Source organism: Polypterus senegalus, chromosome 6 (assembly GCF_016835505.1).
Source record: "Polypterus senegalus isolate Bchr_013 chromosome 6, ASM1683550v1, whole genome shotgun sequence".
NCBI classification, from domain to species: domain Eukaryota; kingdom Metazoa; phylum Chordata; class Cladistia; order Polypteriformes; family Polypteridae; genus Polypterus; species Polypterus senegalus.
The window spans coordinates 6,984,044-7,003,318 of record NC_053159.1 but is presented as its reverse complement, the minus strand read 5'-3'; positions in this window follow the sequence as shown (position 1 = coordinate 7,003,318).

The window sequence follows — 19,275 nt, the reverse complement described above, 5'->3', positions numbered from 1 at the left end:
TAAATCATATAATTTTTATAAACAGTAAAAATATGCAATACTACGCGCCGGATGTTTAGGAGCTCTAGAGTCCTGTCTTAGTGGTCCTCTCTGTGTTATATCATTAGTACTGAATTATTGCTGGTGTACAGAATGTTGATAATTTACTGTATATTAATGTTGCATTAATTGTGGCGGAGTTTATGCTCCAGTGGAATGACGCACTCTCCCTCAGAAGCACAAGGCGGTATAAAAGTAGTTGTTTGAGTCGCCCAGCTAGGACCTTCTCTGTAAGCCGAGCAGCTTTGCATACCCATTGGGGATGATGGCTCGCAACCTCACAGCAAGTAAGAAGAGACGTTTCTGTTTATTACATTAGCACAACCTTTTATCCTGGTGAAGCTTTTTTTTTTCTATTTATAACACTAGGGGGCTTCGGTCACCAACCCCCCAGCCTGTACTACATGCCAGCCACTTTGCGTCTCTGCCACTCATGTATGAGGATTTCTCTTTCCCCAAATAGCAAATCTTTTAATTCCCGTGGATACGCCTCTTAATTGGGAAGACACACTACTTTTCCCTGATGGCAAAACGAATTAGACAATCAACATGTCTTCGATTTAAAGTTTAAAGCCGAACAATATCAACATACTTCTGTCATACCACCTGTGTCCATATATTCAATCACGTTTTGCTGTTCCATTATTTCACTGAGTAATAATTTCCATTTGTTTGCACTAATGCCATCTTTACTATCATTTTTTTTGAGATTTTCGATTTTTCATACTTTCATGATAGATAAATAGATGAAAGGCACTCTATAATGATAGATAGATAGATAGATAGATAGATAGATAGATGAAAGGCACTCTATAATGATAGATAGATAGATAGATAGATAGATAGATAGATAGATAGATAGATAGATAGATAGATAGATAGATAGATAGATGAAAGGCACTCTATAATGATAGATAGTGTCACACACGTGCACATGGGAGGCAGCTAAAGGGCTTGAGTGAAGGCAGTTCTGAGGCATGCCGGGATGTGGCAGAATACACTGACTCTTTTATTTGAAAGGACTTGAGTTCCTGTGGCCGTAGCCACTGCCCTATCTTTGCCCATAGGGACCAGGCTTGTTGAGGGGTCGGCCGCTCTGGGTCAAACCTCCAGTTTTTCAGGCTACTCACCTGCCAGTCTGGGGCACCCCTAGGTGAAAATTGGGGCTCTGGCTTCACAGGGAGGCGGGCGCTCTCCTCCGAGAAAGCATAAACAGCCTTCTTTGCCTTCCCCTTCCGAAGAAGCCCAAGACTGTGAGCCCCTCCCGAACAGTCCCTGGCCTGCCTAGGTTGCCTAGTGGAACATGCTGGGAGCAGAGCCTGTACCGGGCCACTCCGAAACATGGGACACCCTCCCCGCCTGGAAACTCAGCCCCGGTACACTCCCACCTGGATGTGTTGCAGGTCCTGTCCCCTTCCAGGACTTCTTGATCCTGCCGGCTACGCCAATGTCACAATAATGAGACATACTCTGATAAAAGTTTGGGGCAGCCACCCATATATTCTGGTATCTTGGCTGCAAAATCGTTTTTTATCACAATAAACAGCACTGATGTGCATACAAATGAGTCCAAAACAAGACTGAGGATTTAGGGAAAAGGGACAGGCTTTAAAAAGGGAAGACAGGAAATGAGGTCATAAGGATCAGGCCCATGTTCTTCAATCATTGGATCGAGCCCGGATGTAACATCACAGGGGCCGGAGCCGGTAAGGTCTACTTCCATTGGCTCAATCCCGGAAGTGATGTCAAGAGAGCCAGGTGGAATCTCCCGGGAATGGTCTACAGGAAAGATAGAAAAAGAGTTGTGTACTCTGCCAGCTCCCGGCATGCCTCAGAACTGCCGTCACTCAAGCCCTTTATCTACCTCCCATGCGCACGTGTGTGACAATAGATAGATAGATAGATAGATAGATAGATAGATATGAAAGGCACTATATAATGATAGATAGATAGATAGTGTGACAGTACGGGGCGCTATCGCTCCCTTGAACCTTCTGGTACCACGCCAAACACCAGGGAAAAGTACAATAATTCTTCTTTTTATTATAATAATTATGTGCACCAAGCACCCTCCACTCCACACTACTCATTTATAACCAAATAATAATAATAATAATAATAATAATAATCAATCCTCCGACTCCCAGATGCGTTGTCCTCCTACCACCCAGCTCAGCTCGCTGTCTGGGAGCTGCCACAGTCCTTTTATATTCCCTGACCTGGAAGTGTTCCCAATCCCCAGTCCATGTGATTCTTTATCACTTCCGGGTCAGATAAAACATCCTTTTCTTCACCCCAGGATGCACGTCATTCCCCTTGTCCATGTGTACTTCCAGGGCGTAAGGCAAATAACAATCGTTCCTCCCTGCAGCGTCTCCTAGTGGTCCCCATGGTATCCAGCAGGGCTGTGTATAAAAACTCCAATGTCAATGATGCCCTGCTGGTCTTCGGGGGACCTCCATACTGCAGGTAGGGCTCCTCCTGACGGCTTGGTGGTATTGGCCGGGATGAACAGCTGGCCATACTCCACAATAGATAGATAGATAGATAGAAAATGCACTATATAATGATAGATAGATAGCTAGATAGATAGCTAGTTAGCTAGCTAGATAGATAGATAGATAGATAGATAGATAGATAGATAGATAGATAGATAGATAGATAGATAGATAGATATACAACATCAACACCAAGATGAAACAGTAAAATAAAAGCTGCCTGGAGCTGTGTGGCAGAATCAGCCCTTACTGTCTCTCAGCTTTGTGTTTTTATTTTGGATTTATTTGTGCTTTAAATTCCCAACACATAAGACTGCCGCAGGAATGGATTTAGGAAATAAAAGCTAAATATTCTGAGTAGATACTTAATGTAGCTGGAGACGTTGCACAGATGTCCTTAACGTTTTTCAGTGTGACTTGATTGCTTTTTTTCTGCGCCATGTGGGAAGGCGATATCGTGATGATGATTTTGTCTTTTTGTTTTTCCATGGCCAGAAAATAGTGCAAATGAATGTGTTTCAGCTCCAGACCATATGTCCAATCATGGCAGCCCTGAAAGCTGTTAGTCGAGCTCTCAGTACAAATTTCTGGAGATGCAGGTTGACAATCTGCTCTTGCTATTGGTTACGCTGAATCACAGCAGGACCAGCTGAGGTACTGTACCAAGTTTTAAGAATTTAAACTGAAACTGTTTCTTTTCTTTGTATTCTCTGTATGTTTTTCTCAAATCCTTTAAGAGTTTCATCGGACTCTTCACACGTGACAATAACGACCCGATAAACCAGAGTTTACAGAGCTGTGGCTGATTGGAATCCCCAACTTTGATCAAACCCTGGTCCTCTTGTAAGAGTCTGAGTGATGCCCTTCCATCATCTCCAGGCTTGTGCCCAATTATGCCAGTTTAGGCACTCACTCCCTGTACCATTGCAAGTTGGTTAAATAAATGGATGGATAGATGATGAGTGAACTGAAAATGTCTGCTAGAAGAAATCAGTCACATGTGGTCCAGAATATGAATTAGACAGCTTTGTGTCTGTGGCAGAGCTCACAAATGTAATTTTAGAACAGCATTTTGGGAGGGCAGACATGCTAACACCCAGGATATAATTAGTATTCTTCATAATCTCCCTTTGTCTCATCAAAATCTCTAAATTATCGGCTTCAAAAGACTTTGTGATTTTTGAGCTGCCTCAGAGGCTGAGTGTAAGTATTACCCTTCAAGCCCATCTAATGCTAAAATACCAAGAGGTTGACACGGGGCATATGAGCTGTCAGGAACAGCAAGTCTTGATTTACCTTTCACTTTTTTCAAAGCAGCCAAATATAGAAAACGTTCCAGGCGTACACAACTCAAGTGTTTGTACCACACTGGCTTTGAACGGAAAAATAATCAGGCCAGCACGTTTGTGCGATGGCCTCAATGATGAGCTACGGGACGAGAAGCCATTGGATCAACTTGTTTGACCCTCTTAGCTCACCTCCATTAGAGCAGAAACCAGTGCTGCCCACCTTTTACTGTGATGCATATTTGAGCCCCTTTAACGGATTTGAGAAAAATGTTGTCACGCTGTCACCATCAGTTGGTGCCCCCATTGAATCAGCTGGGGATTCTTGTCAACCGCCACCTTGTAGACACCAGCAGATGGACAACGAGACAAATGGTGAGCAGGCAAGAGCTATCCCAATATCCCCTTGGGGACAAATAAAGTTCTGTCTATTATATAGTGCCTTTCACATCTATCTATCTATCTATTATATAGTGCATTTTCTATCTATCTATCTATCTATCTATCTATCTATCTATCTATCTATCTATCTATCTATCTATCTATCTATCTATCTATCTATCTATCTATCTACATATCTATCTATCTATCTATCTATCTATCTATCTATCTATCTATCTATCTATCTATCTATCATATAGTGCCTATCATATATATCTATCTATCTATCTATCTATCTATCTATCTATCTATCTATCTATCTATCTATCTATCTATTGTCACAAGAATGAGTCTTAGACATCATTTTGTTCAAGGGCTGCAAAAAATGAGGTTTAAATTGAACAGAGATGTCCACAGATGCAAGTCCAAAACAGAACTGAAGTTATTGAGACAAGATGGCGGATTTAAAGGCAAGTCAAGGAAATTACCTCATCTGGGCGGAACCGGAAGTGATGTCATCAGGACAGGAAGTGACATCATCATTGATGCCAGAAATGGATGTGACGTCATCAGTGGTGCTGGTACCCTGAGGGATTTCCCGTGGATGGTCTGCAAGAGATTGAGGGAGACAGTCAGAGCACCCCACCGCCACCTGGTCTGGCGTGGAATTGCTGTCATTTAGGCCCTTCAGCTATCTCCCAATCACAAATGTCTATCTATCTATCTATCTTTAATATATAGTGCCTTATAGTACTTTGGGTGCTGGGGTCAAACAGAAGTTAGGCAAAGTAGGGATCCCTTATCCCTGCAGCACCTCTGGTGGCACCCACAGGACTCGACAAGGCTGCCCTATCAGGACTCCAGTTCCCAGCATGCCTTGCGGTTGTCTGCACAGATAGCATCACCTTAGGGAGGCTGACACCTTGCATATCGGGGGAGTATGTAGCCCTGCCAGGTTGTCTCCCCCTGTCCTTCCATTCTACTGGCCTACCAGCCTGGGTAAAGGGTTTTCAGTCTATTTCGGCCAGGAAGCCAACGTGCCAGCCTACAAATTGTCAGGCTTTATCATTCTTCTGGCAAGGACAGGGAACTTGCCCTTCTTTGTGCTCAATCAATGCTTCCTGGCCAGGTAAGGAATCAGACCCCATCCTGAGACGGGCACCAGTGCAGGTGTGCCATCCATCACACTACTGTACTTTTAGGACTTACTGTATGTTAACAATCTGATCCCATCAAATGTATGCAGAATTCTAAAAGGTTCACAACCTTTCCAGCACCACAATGGCTCCCTTTAACTCTGGGGACTTTGCTGTGATGTTGTTTCTGGCAAACTGAATACAGCTATTTTTACAGCAAGCAAGTATGGTTCCTTTCTGTTTTAAATTCTTTTTATTTTAGTCAAATATCAAGGTGCAAGCTATGGCCAAGATGTGGTTAATTTGAGAAAAGCAGGCCCTGTGCAGTCAGCCGATAGACGGCTTATTTAATTATTTATTCACTTTTTGGGTTTTTCTGTGTACTCTACCGACAGATGGGCGACGCATTCATTTAAATAGGGAAACAGCTTTCTTATTACAAGCACCGCATGCTTTCTGTAACTTGCTTACTCTCCATTACAAACGCAGATGTAGAAACGCTGTTCCAAATCTGACGTCCCCCTTAAAGTCTCTCTCCGCGCCTTTCATCTGTTGTGAGTTTTGACCTTCAAGCGGATTCCGAAAACACAATTGGATGAGAACGAGGGTGACAGTGAAAGCCGCTAATGTTTGGAGGTGATCCTGTGAACCCCATCCTGACACGTCTTCTAAACTCCACTATTTGGATGGCTGGCGCCTATACGTGTGAATTATCTTCCATAATGAAACACCTTTGCTGTTTGCATCCACGTGGGTCTTACAAGCGATCCAAAAAAAAAAAAAATTTATAGAGAGACATCTTTTTCATGTTTATTGGAAAATCATAGAAGTGGTGCGAGATCACTGAAGGAGCTGTCTGGGGTCTCAGATACTCGACATATGAAGAATAACTGACAATCTGCTAGCAGTAGGACCGAAGCATCGTCAGCTAGCAGGTGAACTGCTGTGGAGAGGATAATAAAAATAATAATAATAATGAAAACTATTTTTTAATAAAAAATAATAAAAGCTAAAAAATTCATAATTCTATACAATACAATTTATTTTTGTACACTGTGTGCACAATTATTAGGCAAGTGAGTATTTTGACCATATCATCATTTTTAATGCGTATATTCCAACTCCAAGCTGTATTAACTTGAATGCTTATTGGATTTCAGCACGTCAGGTGATGTGTATTTGTGTAATGAGGGAGGGTGTGGCCTAAGGAGATCAACACCCTATATCAAGGTGTGCTGAATTATTAGGCAGCTAGTTTTCCTCGGGCAAAATGGGCCAAAAAAAAGATTTAACTGACTCTGAAAAGTCAAAAATTGTAAAAAGTATTTCAGAGGGATGCAGCACTTTTGGAATTGCTAAGATATTGGTGTGTGATCACAGAACCATCAAACATTTTGTTGCAAATAGTCAACAGGGTCGCAAGAAACGTGTTGAGAACAAAAGACGCAAATTAGCTGCCAAAGATTTGAGAAGAATCAAACGTGAAGCTACCAGGAACCCATTATCCTCCAGTACTTTCATATTCCAGAGCTGCAACCTACCTGGAGTGCCCAGAAGTACAAGGTGTTCAGTGCTCAAAGACATGGCCAAGGTAAGGAGGGCTGAAACCCAACCACCACTGAACAAGAAACATAAGTTGAAACGTCAAAACTGGGCCAAGAAATATCTGAAGACAGATTTTTTCAAAGGTTTTATGGACCGATGAGATGAGAGTGACTCTTGATGGACCAGATGGATGGACCTGTGGATCAGTAATGGGCACAGAGCTCCACTCCAACATGGAGGTGGGATACTGGTATGAGCTGGTATTTTTAAAGATGAGCTAGTTGGACCTTTTTGCATTGAAGATGAACTCAAAATCAACTCCCACACCTACTGCCAGTTTTTCGAAGACACTTTCTTCAAACAGTGATACAGGAAGAAGACCATGATTTTTATGCAGGCCAATGCTCCATCACTTGCATCGAAGTTCTCCACTGCGTGGCCAGCCAGTAAAGGCCTTAAAGATGAAGGAATAATGACATGGCCCCTTCCTCATCTGACCTAAACCCTATCGAGAACTTGTGGGCACTTCTTAAACGCTAGATTTACGGGGGAGAAAAACAATACACCTCTCTGAAGAGGGTCTGGGAGGCTGTAGTCACTGCTCCACAAAAAGCTGATCGTCAACAGATCAAGAAACTGACAGACTCCATGAATGGAAAGGCTTATGACTGTTATTGGAAAGAAGGGTGGCTATATTGGTCATTCATTGATTGATTTATTTTTTTTGAAATGTCAGAGATGTTTATTTGTAAATTTTGAGGTGTTTGTTTATCATTCTCACTATAACAGATGAAAATAAACAAGTGAGATGGGAAAATTTTCATTTTTCCTTTAGTTGCATAATAAATCTGCACACTAATAGTTGCCTAATAATTGTGCGCACATATGTATTCCCCTGATGATGTTCACACTCACATTTCCGTTGTGAAACATTCAGGTTTCAGGTTTATTAACATTTTGGATTGACTGATAGCACTGTGTTTGTTCCATATTAAAATTAATCCTCAAAAATACAACTTGCCTAATAATTCTGCACTCCCTGTATAACCCAAAATCACACAAGAAGTGCCACAATGGGCTTTAACAGACCCTGCCTCTTGACAGCCCCCCAGCCCTGAATCTCTAAGAGGACAAGAAAAAACTTATCATGTTACTTATGTTTTAGTGCTAATGACTAACAACAGAGATGCAGTCTGTACAGTTAATCAGCAGCTCTAGTCAGGGTGTGCTAAACTGAAGTAGTGAGTCTTCAGCCTGAGACCGAAGGGGCATCTCTTGTAGTAGCAGGCAGACCACTCCACAGTTTAGAGGCCCTGTAACTAAAAGCTCGACCTCCCACTGTTATTTTATTAATCTTTGGAATCCTAAGCAGACCGGCATCTTGAGATCTTAATGTGCACTCAGGTTTGTAAGTCATGATAAGTTCAGACAAGTAAGCCAGACCTCGGCCATTTAATGCTTTATATGTTAAAAGGAGGATTTTGAAATCTGCCCTAAACCTAACCGGGAGCCAGTGTAACGATTTAAGAACTGGAGTTATGTGTTCGTATTTTCTTGTTCTTGTAATAATTCTTGCAGCAGCATTTTGGATTAACTGGAGGCTAAATAAAGACCAACTCTGTGCATGAAATACACAAGGGACTGGCCCTGGTCAAGCAGTTCATCTACGACATGTGGATGGAGTACGGCCTTAACGGGTGCACCAAAGTGACTATTCACAGAGGTCAGCTTGAAGCAGCTTAGTGATGAACAACAAGGAGACCATCAAGAACCTACAACCAGGTGAGACGTACAAGTACCTTGACGTTGATGAGAGTGTTGACATCAAGCACAAGCAGATGAAGTCCAAGATCACCAAGGAATTCTATCGACGAGTGCGACTTGACCTCAAGACAGAGCTCAGTTCATGGAGTAAGAATATCTATCTATCTACAGACTATTTATCTATCTAAATTCCCCCTAGATAAATAGATTGCCCTGCGGTGAGCTGGTGCCCTGCCCAGGGTTTGTTTCCTGCCTTGTGCCCTGTGTTGGCTGGGATTAGCTCCAGCAGACTCCCGTGATCCTGTGTTAGGATATAGCGGGTTGGATAATGGATGGATAGATAGTGTGGGGTACAGCCCGGACATAGACAGGTAGACATGATGTTTTCACCACACACATTTATTTTACACTCTATTATTTACAAATAGTGAGCACAAACCTAGTGCCGCAGCACCAATTATCCCTTTAAGTCTTGGCCTTTTCACAATGCCTTTTCTTCTGACCGCATCCACTCCTCTCCTCCGAGCTCTGTCTCTCTCCTCTCCCGACTCCAGCCATTGAATGGAGAGAGGCGGCCCCTTAAATAATGCCTGGATGGGCTTCAGTTGCTTCCCGACACTCCTCCGCCAAAACTCCCCTGTGTGGCGGAAGTGCTGGCTGCGCACCCGGAAGCACTCCGGGTGTCCCTGGTCCTCTTCCCCCCAGCACTTCCGGGTGTGGCGGAAGTGCTGAGGTCCAGGGCTCCAAAGGCACTGGGACGTCCCCTGGTGGTGACCACAGGCCCCTACAGGGTTGAGCTTCAAAGCTCTGTACTCGTGGTCCCCAAAGCAACCAGGGCGGTCGCCCCCACATGGTCGGGGAAAGCGCAAGCCCTCTTCCGGTCCTCCTGGACGTCCCAGCCGGGTCGTCACCCCATCCATCTCCGACAATTGATAGATAGATAGATAGATAGATAGATAGATAGATAGATAGATAGATAGATAGATAGATAGATAGATAGATATGAAAAGCACTATATATTGACAGATAGATAGATAGTGTGGGGAACAGCCCAGACACAGACAGGTAAACATGATGTTAAGCACCACAACACATTTATTGTACACTATATACAAATCAGTGCCACATACAAACCCAGTGCCGCAGCACCAATCACCCTCAAAAGTCCAGGCCCTCAACAATCCCTTCTCACTCTTCAGGCTGACTCCTTCCCTCCTCCAGAGATGTCGTTCGTCTTCCACCCGACTGTAGTCTGAATATGAAGGGAGGCGGCCCCTTTTATGCTCCTCCAGATGTGCCCCAGGTGTGTCCCGGCAATCTTCCACCGACACTCCCCTGTGTGGCGGAAGTGCCGGCTGCATCCCCGGAAGCACTCCAGGTGTCCCTGCTCCTCTTCCCCCCAGCACTTTCGGGTGTGGCGGAAGAGCTGAGGTCCAGGGCTCCAAAGACATAGGTGTGCCCTCTGGTGGTGACCACGGGCCCCTACAGGATTGAGCTTCAAAGCTCTGTACCTGTGGCCCCCAAAGGTACCAGGGCGGTCGCCCCGACATGGTCTAGGGAAGGCTTAAGCACTCCTCTGGTCCTCCTGGGTGTCCCAGCCGGGTCGCCCCCCCAGCCATCTCCAACAATAGATAGATATGAAAAGCACTATATAATGATAGATAGATAGATAGATAGATAGATAGATAGATAGATAGATAGATAGATAGATAGACATGAAAGGCACTATATAATGATAGATAGATAGATAGATAGATAGATAGATAGATAGATAGATAGATAGATAGATAGATAGATAGATAGATAGATAGATAGATAGATAGATACTTTAGTGTAATCGGCAGGATTACATAGATAGATAGATAGATAGATAGATAGATAGACAGATTGATATCAAAGGCACTATATATGCATATACTTCACATTCACATAGCAGTTTAAAATTACGGAGCCTTTCACTACAAGAGACCCTTCCCCGCAGATCAATTAGCTTTTAGCTAAATCAGTGAACAAGAAGAATTGGCCAACTGAACTTTCTTTTTTTATTCCCATGGTTATCGATGCCCCTGTTTTAATGTTTGATGGTCTTGACAGAAATGGATGTTGGCAGTCAGACAAGTCAATACGAATATAAATAACTGAAGAACAACTGTGAGCTCCCCACTGCATAACTGGAGGAAACCTGCTGTGAAATGCAAGGATGTAAAACTGCGCCCACTAGGAGTTGCTTAATGGGGGACGCCTTTTATTCAGTTCAGCAAACATGAAAAGGAAAGAGCCCATGGGGTAACAATGGTAACAACTCAAAGTCAACGGGATGTTGGGAGCTTTTCTTAAGTGCTTGGGTAATTTTCAAAAGAACCTTAACAAGCAGGAGCTTTTTAAGTGACATGGAAGAAGTGGAAAGAAAGTGCAAACTGCAGCTAGAAAGTTCCCAGCACTCAGGGCTCCAGTAGCCCCTGTGCGACAATTTCAGCACTTTGCAGTTCATTTTAATTTGTGGAAAACGTGACAGAATATCTAAAACGAAAATCTTATTTCCCATTCTCATAGAACAAGATCGGATGATTGCTAACACACTTTGAAGAATTGCATGCATGTTGTAGGCACCAAGGTAGATGGACTGGCATCCCAATCAGGATAAAGGGTGATCCCTTATCTGGAGGGCAGACCATAAGGGATACATCTGGACTGTCTGGATTGTACCTTTCCTGGCTAGAGAAGATATAAAGGAAGGACAGGGAAGGAGCATCTCTTGGGCTCATTTAATTTCCACAGTACACCAAGTAGTGCTATTCCTCTAATGGAGATGCCATTTGTACACGCACAGGGCATCTTGGGAGTTGTAGTTTCTGATGGACAGCCTTGCTGGGGTACTTAGGTGACACCAGAGGTATTCTATACATTAAGGAAGTTCTGTCTCACCTGGAAGTGCTTTCTGGGTGTAATTGTGTAACACCAGAAGTATTCCCAGGTTTGGCCTAAAAGAAGCTGCTCATCCTCATCCATTCGGGGGGAAGAGGACAACACTCACCTGGAGGAGCAGAAGTAGAGGGAAAGAGCCGAGCATTGCTGGTATATTGTGTTTTTGTGGCTGTGCCTACTGGAAGAGGTTACTGTGTTGATAATAAATGAAAACTTATTTAAACTTGGAACCGTGACAGGTCCAGCTGTGTCTGGGATTTGGGGCTCAGTGGCACCCCCTTGTGTTTACAGAGTGTATGACAGGCACTCATTGAAAAATAAAAAAGCCAGGAGGACACCATCCTTTTCTATATACCTTCTCCTACTTTTCATTTTGTTTTTTTGCTCCATCCATCCATCCATTTTCTAACCCGCCGAATCCGAAGACAGGGTCACGGGGGTCTGCTGGAGCCAATCCCAGCCAACACAGGGCACAAGGCAGGAACCAATCCTGGGCAGGGTGCCACCCCACGGCAGGGCACAAATACCCACACACCAAGCCCACACTAGGGAAAATTTAGGATCGCCAATCCACATGTCTTTGGATTGTGGGAGGAAACCGGAGCGCCCGGAGGAAACCCACGCAGACACGGGGAGAACATGCAAACTCCACGCAGGGAGGACCCGGGAAGCGAACCCGGGTCTCCTAACTGCGAGGCAGCAGCGCTACCACTGCGCCACCGTGCCGCCCTTTCTTTTTGCTATTCCACTATTTAATATTCATTAAAATTGAATTTACAGAAGATAAATTTGAAGTGCTACAAATCACTGTTTGCAGAAAACCCTCTTGTAATGAGACTGAGAGCTCGTTCTGTTTGCTCTGGCTAATAGTGAGCCTGAGAATATCAGCCTGGCATCAAAGGACTGGAGATTGGACTGTTTCATGTTTCTGCGATTCTGCGCCTTTCCATTCCTCTCGTCTTCTGGGACGACCGCAAGCACCACATCGACATCGTTGCATTTATTTATAGCACCTGCTAAAATACTGTATACAGCAGCACCTTGGACTTTTTCAGCCCAGAATTTTTCATTTGTAGGTGGCACAATGCTTAGTGCTGCTGCCCGTGGAAGAATAACCCAGCCACGTGAAGGAATGATCAAACTGGATGTCTTCATCACCGTTCATCGATGGATTCCTTTTTCTGAACTCTGAATCATTTCTTTCTTTAGCCTTCCAGTTTTAAGGATTTGAAGACTCTCTTCCAAGTCTACCCATATACATGGATGCCCATCTCCATACCCCATATGTCATATGGGGTCGGAGGGCTTTTTGCTGACAGGTTAGCATTGTGAAACAGTAAATAAAAACAGCCACAACATTCAAACCACCTGCTGAATATCGTGTTGGTCCCCCACACGCTGCCCAAAACCAATCTGACCCCTCGAGGCATGGACTCCACAAGCCCTCTCAAGGTGTCCTGTGGTGTTTGCACCAAAACCTTAGCAGCTGATGCTTTAAATACTATAAGTTATGAGGGGTAGCCTCCATGGATCGGACTTGTGTTTCCAGCATATCCCTTGGATTGAGCTCTGGGGAATGTGGAGGCCAAGTCAACATTTTGTCACGTTCCTCAAGTCATTCCAGTGTGGCAGGACACATCATCCTGATGAAAGAGGCCACTGCCATCAGGGTATACCATTGCCATGAAGGGGTAAATGTAGTCTACAATCTTTAGGTGGGTGCCATGTGTCAAAGTAACATTCACATGAATGTCAGGACCCAAGGTTTCCCCAGAAGATCATTGCCCAGAACATCACACTTCCACCATCAGCTTGAATTCTTCCCATAGTGCATCCTGCTGCCATCTCTTCCCCAGGTAAATCATGCACATGCCACCGGCCATCCACATGATCTACACAGAAAATGAGATTCATCAAAGCTGGCCACCTTCTTCCATTGCTCCAGTTCTGACACTCATGTGGCCATTGGAGGTGCAATAGATGGGGACAGCATGGGCACTCTGAGCGGTCTGCAGCTATGCAACAAGATGTGATACACCTTCCTCTTCAAGATTATCAGCCATTTGTGCTACGGTAGCTGCTCTGTGGGATTGGACCAGACGGACTGGCCTTCACTCCCAACACTTATCAGGGAGCCTTGGGCATCCATGACTGTCGTCAGTTCACCAGTTGTCCTTTCTTGGACAGCTTCTGGTAGGTACTGACCACTGCATACCAGGCCTTGCTGTTTTGGAAATGTTCTGATCCAGTCATCCAACCCTCACAGTCTGACTCTCAGATCCTTACTAGCTGTGCCAGTGTGGACTGAAATCTTAGTAAACAACAGAGTTAGGGGCCAGGCTGCTTGGGGTGAGGTCTAACCTTAAGCATGCTAGTGAAGGTTTTGGTCTGGCTTGACGGTCTTTTAGAGGTATTTTAGTGCAGTTTAGCTACTGCCTTAAAGCTTAGAGTCCTGGGTTCAAATGAGAGGGCCAAGCCAATCCCTCTGTGCTGTAAAGTGCTTTCGGCCCAGTACTCCAGTGTTGCTCTCACACTCTAAAGATGCAGGGTGTTACTTAATTCAAATGACAAATGAAGTGTCATCTATCTATCTATCTATCTATCTATCTATCTATCTATCTATCTATCTATCTATCTATCTATCTATCTATCTATCATATAGCAGCTTTCTTATCTATCATATAGCAGCTTTCTTTATCTATCTATCTATTGTGACAGATAGGGGGCGCTTTTGCTCCCTTAAACCCTTGTCCACGACTCCAGACACCAGGTAAAAGTCCACAAATTGACTTTATTAATCTTCCACAGTGCACAAAGCACCCTCTCCTCCACTATACTCATATAATAACCAAATACAATAACAATAAACAATCCTCCACTTCCAGACGCGTTGCCACCCTTCCACCCAGCTCAGCTCGCCGTCTGGGAGCTCCCGTAGTCCTTTTATATAGCCTGACCTGAAAGTGTTCCCATGTCCCATGTTCCCAGTCCAAGTGACTCTCAATCACTTCTGGGTCAGGTACAAGTCCTTTTCTTCACCGCGGAAGCATGTCATTCCTCTTGTCCACGTGTGTTTCCTGGGCGTAGGGAAAATACCCGTTATTTCTCCCTGCAGCATCCCCTAGTGGCCCCCATTGCATCCAGCAGATCTGCGTATACAAACTACAATGTCCATGATGCCCTGCTGGTCTTCTGGGGACCTCCACACTGCAAGGAGGGCTCATCTGGCGGCTTGGGGGTATTGGCCGGGATAAATGGCCGGCCATCCATCTATCTATCTATCTATCTATCTATCTATCTATCTATCTATCTATCTATCTATCTATCTATCTATCTATCTATCTATCTATCTATCTATCTATCTATCTATCTATCTATCTATCTATCTGTCTGTCTGTTTTATATAGTGCCTTTCATATCTATCTATTGTTTAGTTATTTAACTGCTGCTTTAATTCAAGGTGACTTACAACATTTGCAGTAACACTAATTAATTTTTTTCATTTTCCAGTTGCAGCACAGGTTTTTCAAGTGACTTGCTGATGGTGATGCAGTGGTGTCAGATAAACAAAAAGAACAAATGCCAGGTCACCGCACTCGCGTTCAGACTATGCACTCTCCTTCGAGTATCGGTGTTGCTCATTTTCTTATTGCACTGCGGTGCCCTGTAATGTGTTGCTGTATTTTCCACACAAGTCTTTTTACCTCAGTGAATAGACTGCTCCCTTTTTTAAGTCATAATTTGTACAATGAAGCATAAAAACACAGCTCTTCACTCTGAAGCGCCACCGCAGATTTCGCTGCCTCTGGTAATATAAATACCTGAACTTATCTGACAGGAGGTAGGAGCCGGGCTGCCTGCTGCCTCGCAGCAATTCGCTTTTTGAAAATGAACACGGAAACTGCTTATGTCATCAGCACACGGCTCATTTCCCCCAGGATACGTTCTGTCCGCTTCTGGTCAAACAGCGAGAATCTTCTGGTGCAGCTCATCTTCTGTGCGCCTGGCCCTCTTCCAGCCTCTCTGTTCTCTTTCTTCCACGGGCCAGGACTTGGCTCATTTAATCTTAATTTGGAAATGCAAAGTGCACTGGGAAAACCTGGGCAATGGAAGTGAGGGCGCCAAAGATGGAGGATTCCTCCTCCCTTAGGATGTACTGTGAAATGAAACCAGAAACAAATCTTAAAGAAGTTAGAAATGAAAAGATTTGCTTTCAGAAATGAAACTGCTCCAAAAGAAAGAAAGAAATGCAGATACAAAAAGACACTTTGAAATAGATAGGTGGGAAAGGCGCTATATAAGAGATAGATGGGAAAGGCGCTATAAAAGAGATAGATGGAAAGAGGCACTATATACAGGTAAGAGAAAGATGGGAAAGGCACTATACAATAGACTAGCCATCCCCTGCGGCTTGGCCTGCATAGTAGTGAAACAGGACAGTAAGGAGGACCCTTCCTGCTCCCCACTCCTGACGTCACGCTTCCCCCTCCCCTCGGCCCACAGCGCAAATTAGCGCTGCTGCAAGTGAACTATGACACTTAGCACGATGAGAGAAGTCGCAAAATCACCCGGAATGTTCAAGTAGATTCGAGAAAAAAATCAGATCTAAATACTTCAAATAGTTCTCTCGTGAAAACAGACAGACATAAAGACAGACAGATGTTGGATTTTATAAAGTGAGAGATAAGTAGATACGGAAGGTAATGGATGACAGACACAGAGTGTCACACGCGTGCTTCACTGAGGGTAAGATGTCAGCTCAGGGGGTTGATGAGGTGCTCTGACCTCTCTTCTCCCTCTTCTACAGATCATCAGAAGGGAAGCGCAGCTAAAATGGCATCAACTCCTGCCCTCATGGCCAGACCCGCCTCTTCCTTCACACCACCGATAAAAGCCTTGTACCTCTCCTCCCTATTCAGTTCTATTTGGACTCAGTCTTTTGTCTTTTAATTACGAACTATGACACACTCCTAATAGTTGGCGACTTTAATTTTCATATAGATAATCAGTGTGATCTAAAAGTAAAAGAATTTATGAATCTCCTGGACTCTTTATTTGAGACAGCTCATAAATCAGCCTACACATAAAGCAGGTCATACGTTAGACTTAGTAATTACCAAAGGACTTAAAGTTGATATAAAACAGATCATTGATATTGGTCTATCAGACCATTTTCTTCTACTTTTTAATATAGAAATAATGATAAAAACACCATGAGAAGCATATTGTTAAAAAACGCTTCTTTGACTCAGCAGCAGCTTTAAAACTTACATTCTAAGCAATCAGTCCGTTTATAGTGCCAACTATAATAGCGAGGAGAATGTAAATAGTAAGGTGGAAAGATTTAATACTAAAGTGAGAGCTGCTGTTGACAGAGTTGCACCTGGAAAGACAGTAAAAAAATCTTCTAACATTGTTATACCATGGAAGACCCAAAGAGTGTCTGATTTAAAGAGAACATGCCGTAGAGCTGAGCGTAAATGGAGGAAGACTAAACTAACTATCCACTATGAAATATTAAAAGTTAAAATAACAGAATACAATAACACTGTCCGTCTTGAGAGGCTGCTATTTCTCTAAGATTATAAATAACAATGCTAGTAATCCCAGAGTCTTATTTTCTACAATTGATCGTACTAAACCCAGGTAACTCAAAGGAATGCCTCCTAAGTACTTCCAGTGAAACCTGTGAGGCTGTCGCTGTATTTTCAATCAAAAAATTAATGATATTAGAAATAACATAGTATATCTCCCCAACACTAAGGATCCTCCTAAACCCCAACATCCTGTTATAAACAAATTAAACTCTTTCACTAGGATAGATTTACCTGATTTACAAAAAATAATCTCTCAATTAAAACCCTCCACCTGTGTCCTTGACCCAATACCAACAAATTTTTCAAAGAAGTATCAGGCGTGCTAATTGATAATGTTCTTGACATAGTAAATTCGTCATTAGATACGGGGGTCTTCCCAGACTGTCTTAAGACTGCTGTAGTTAAACCCCTACTTAAGAAACATAATCTTGACCCTCGCTCTTGAAAATTTTAGACCCATCTCTAACCTGCCTTCTTAAGTAAAGTTCTGAGAAGGCAGTCATTATGCAGTTAAATGACCACCTCAATAAACATGCTATTCTTGATAAATTTCAGTCGGGTTTTAGAACAAATCACAGCACAGAAACTGCACTCGTTAAAGTAGTAAATGACTTGGGTAAATGCAGACAGAGGCCATTTATCTGTTCTCATCCTCTTAGATCTGAGTGCTGCATTTGACACCATTGATCACAATATTCTTAGAAATCGCCTTAGTCAATGGGTGGGCCTCTCTGGCAGTGTCTTAAATTGGTTTGAATCCTACCTGACAGGGAGAAAATTTTTGTTAGTTGTGGTAATTACAACTCAAAGACACATGATATCCATATGGTGTTCCACAAGGCTCTATCCTGGGTCGCTGTTATTCTCAATCTACATGCTTCCGTTAGGTCAGATTATCTCAGGGCACAACGTGAGCTACCACAGCTATGCTGATGACACACAGCTGTACTTATCAATAGCACCTGATGACCCTGATTCTATTGATTCACTAACACAATGTCTGACTTGTATCTCAGAATGGATGAATAGTAACTTTCTCAAGTTAAAGAGAAAACTGAAATCTTAGTGATTAGCAATAATGGATACAATGAGGCTATTAGAAATAAACTGGATACATTAGGATTAAAAGTCAAGAGGAGGTAAAAAGCTTAGGGGTGATTGTTGACTGTAATCTGAATTTTAAATCGCATATTAATCAGATCACTAGGACAGCATTTTTCACTTAAGAAACATAGTAAAGTTAGACCTCATATATCACTGAAAGATGCTGAGAAATTAGTTCACGCTTTGTTTTCAGTCGACTAGATTACTGTAACGCACTCCTCTCAGGACTACCCAAAAAAGACATAAATCACTTGCAACGAGTGCAGAATGCAGCTGCTAGAATCCTAACTAGGAAAAGAAAATCCAACACATTTCTCCAGTTTTGATGTCACTACACTGGTTGCCTGTGTCATTCAGAATTGACTTTAAAATGCTGCTTATGGTTTATAAAGCCTTAAATAATCTCGCCCATCTTATATATCGGAATGTCTGACACCTTATATTCCAAATCGTAACCTCAGATCCTCAAATGAGTGTCTCCTTAGAATTCCAAGAACAAAACTTAAAAGAAGTGGTGAGGCGGCCTTCTGCTGTTATGCACCTAAAATCTGGAATAGCCTGCCAATAGGAATTCGCCAGGCTGATACAGTAGAGCACTTTAAAACACTGCTGAAAACACATTACTTTAACATGGCCTTTTATAACTTCACTTTAACTTAATCCTGATACTCTGTATGTTCAATTCATCATAATAACTATTCATGGTGGCTCTAAAATCGTACTGACCCCAACTCTCTTCTGTTTCTTTTTCCGTTTTCTTTATGGTGGTGGCCACCACCACCTACTCAAAGCATCATGATGCCCCAACATTGATGGACTGAAAGGCAGAAGTCTACGTGACCATCATCATCAGGTCCTTCTGTGAGAACCCTAAATCCAAAGAGGACTGTTTCATTTATGTTAGGTAGAATGCCCAGAGGGGACTGGGTGGTCTCATGGTCTGGAATCCCTACAGATTTTATTTTTTCTCCAGCTCTGGAGTTTTTTTTTTTCTGTCCCC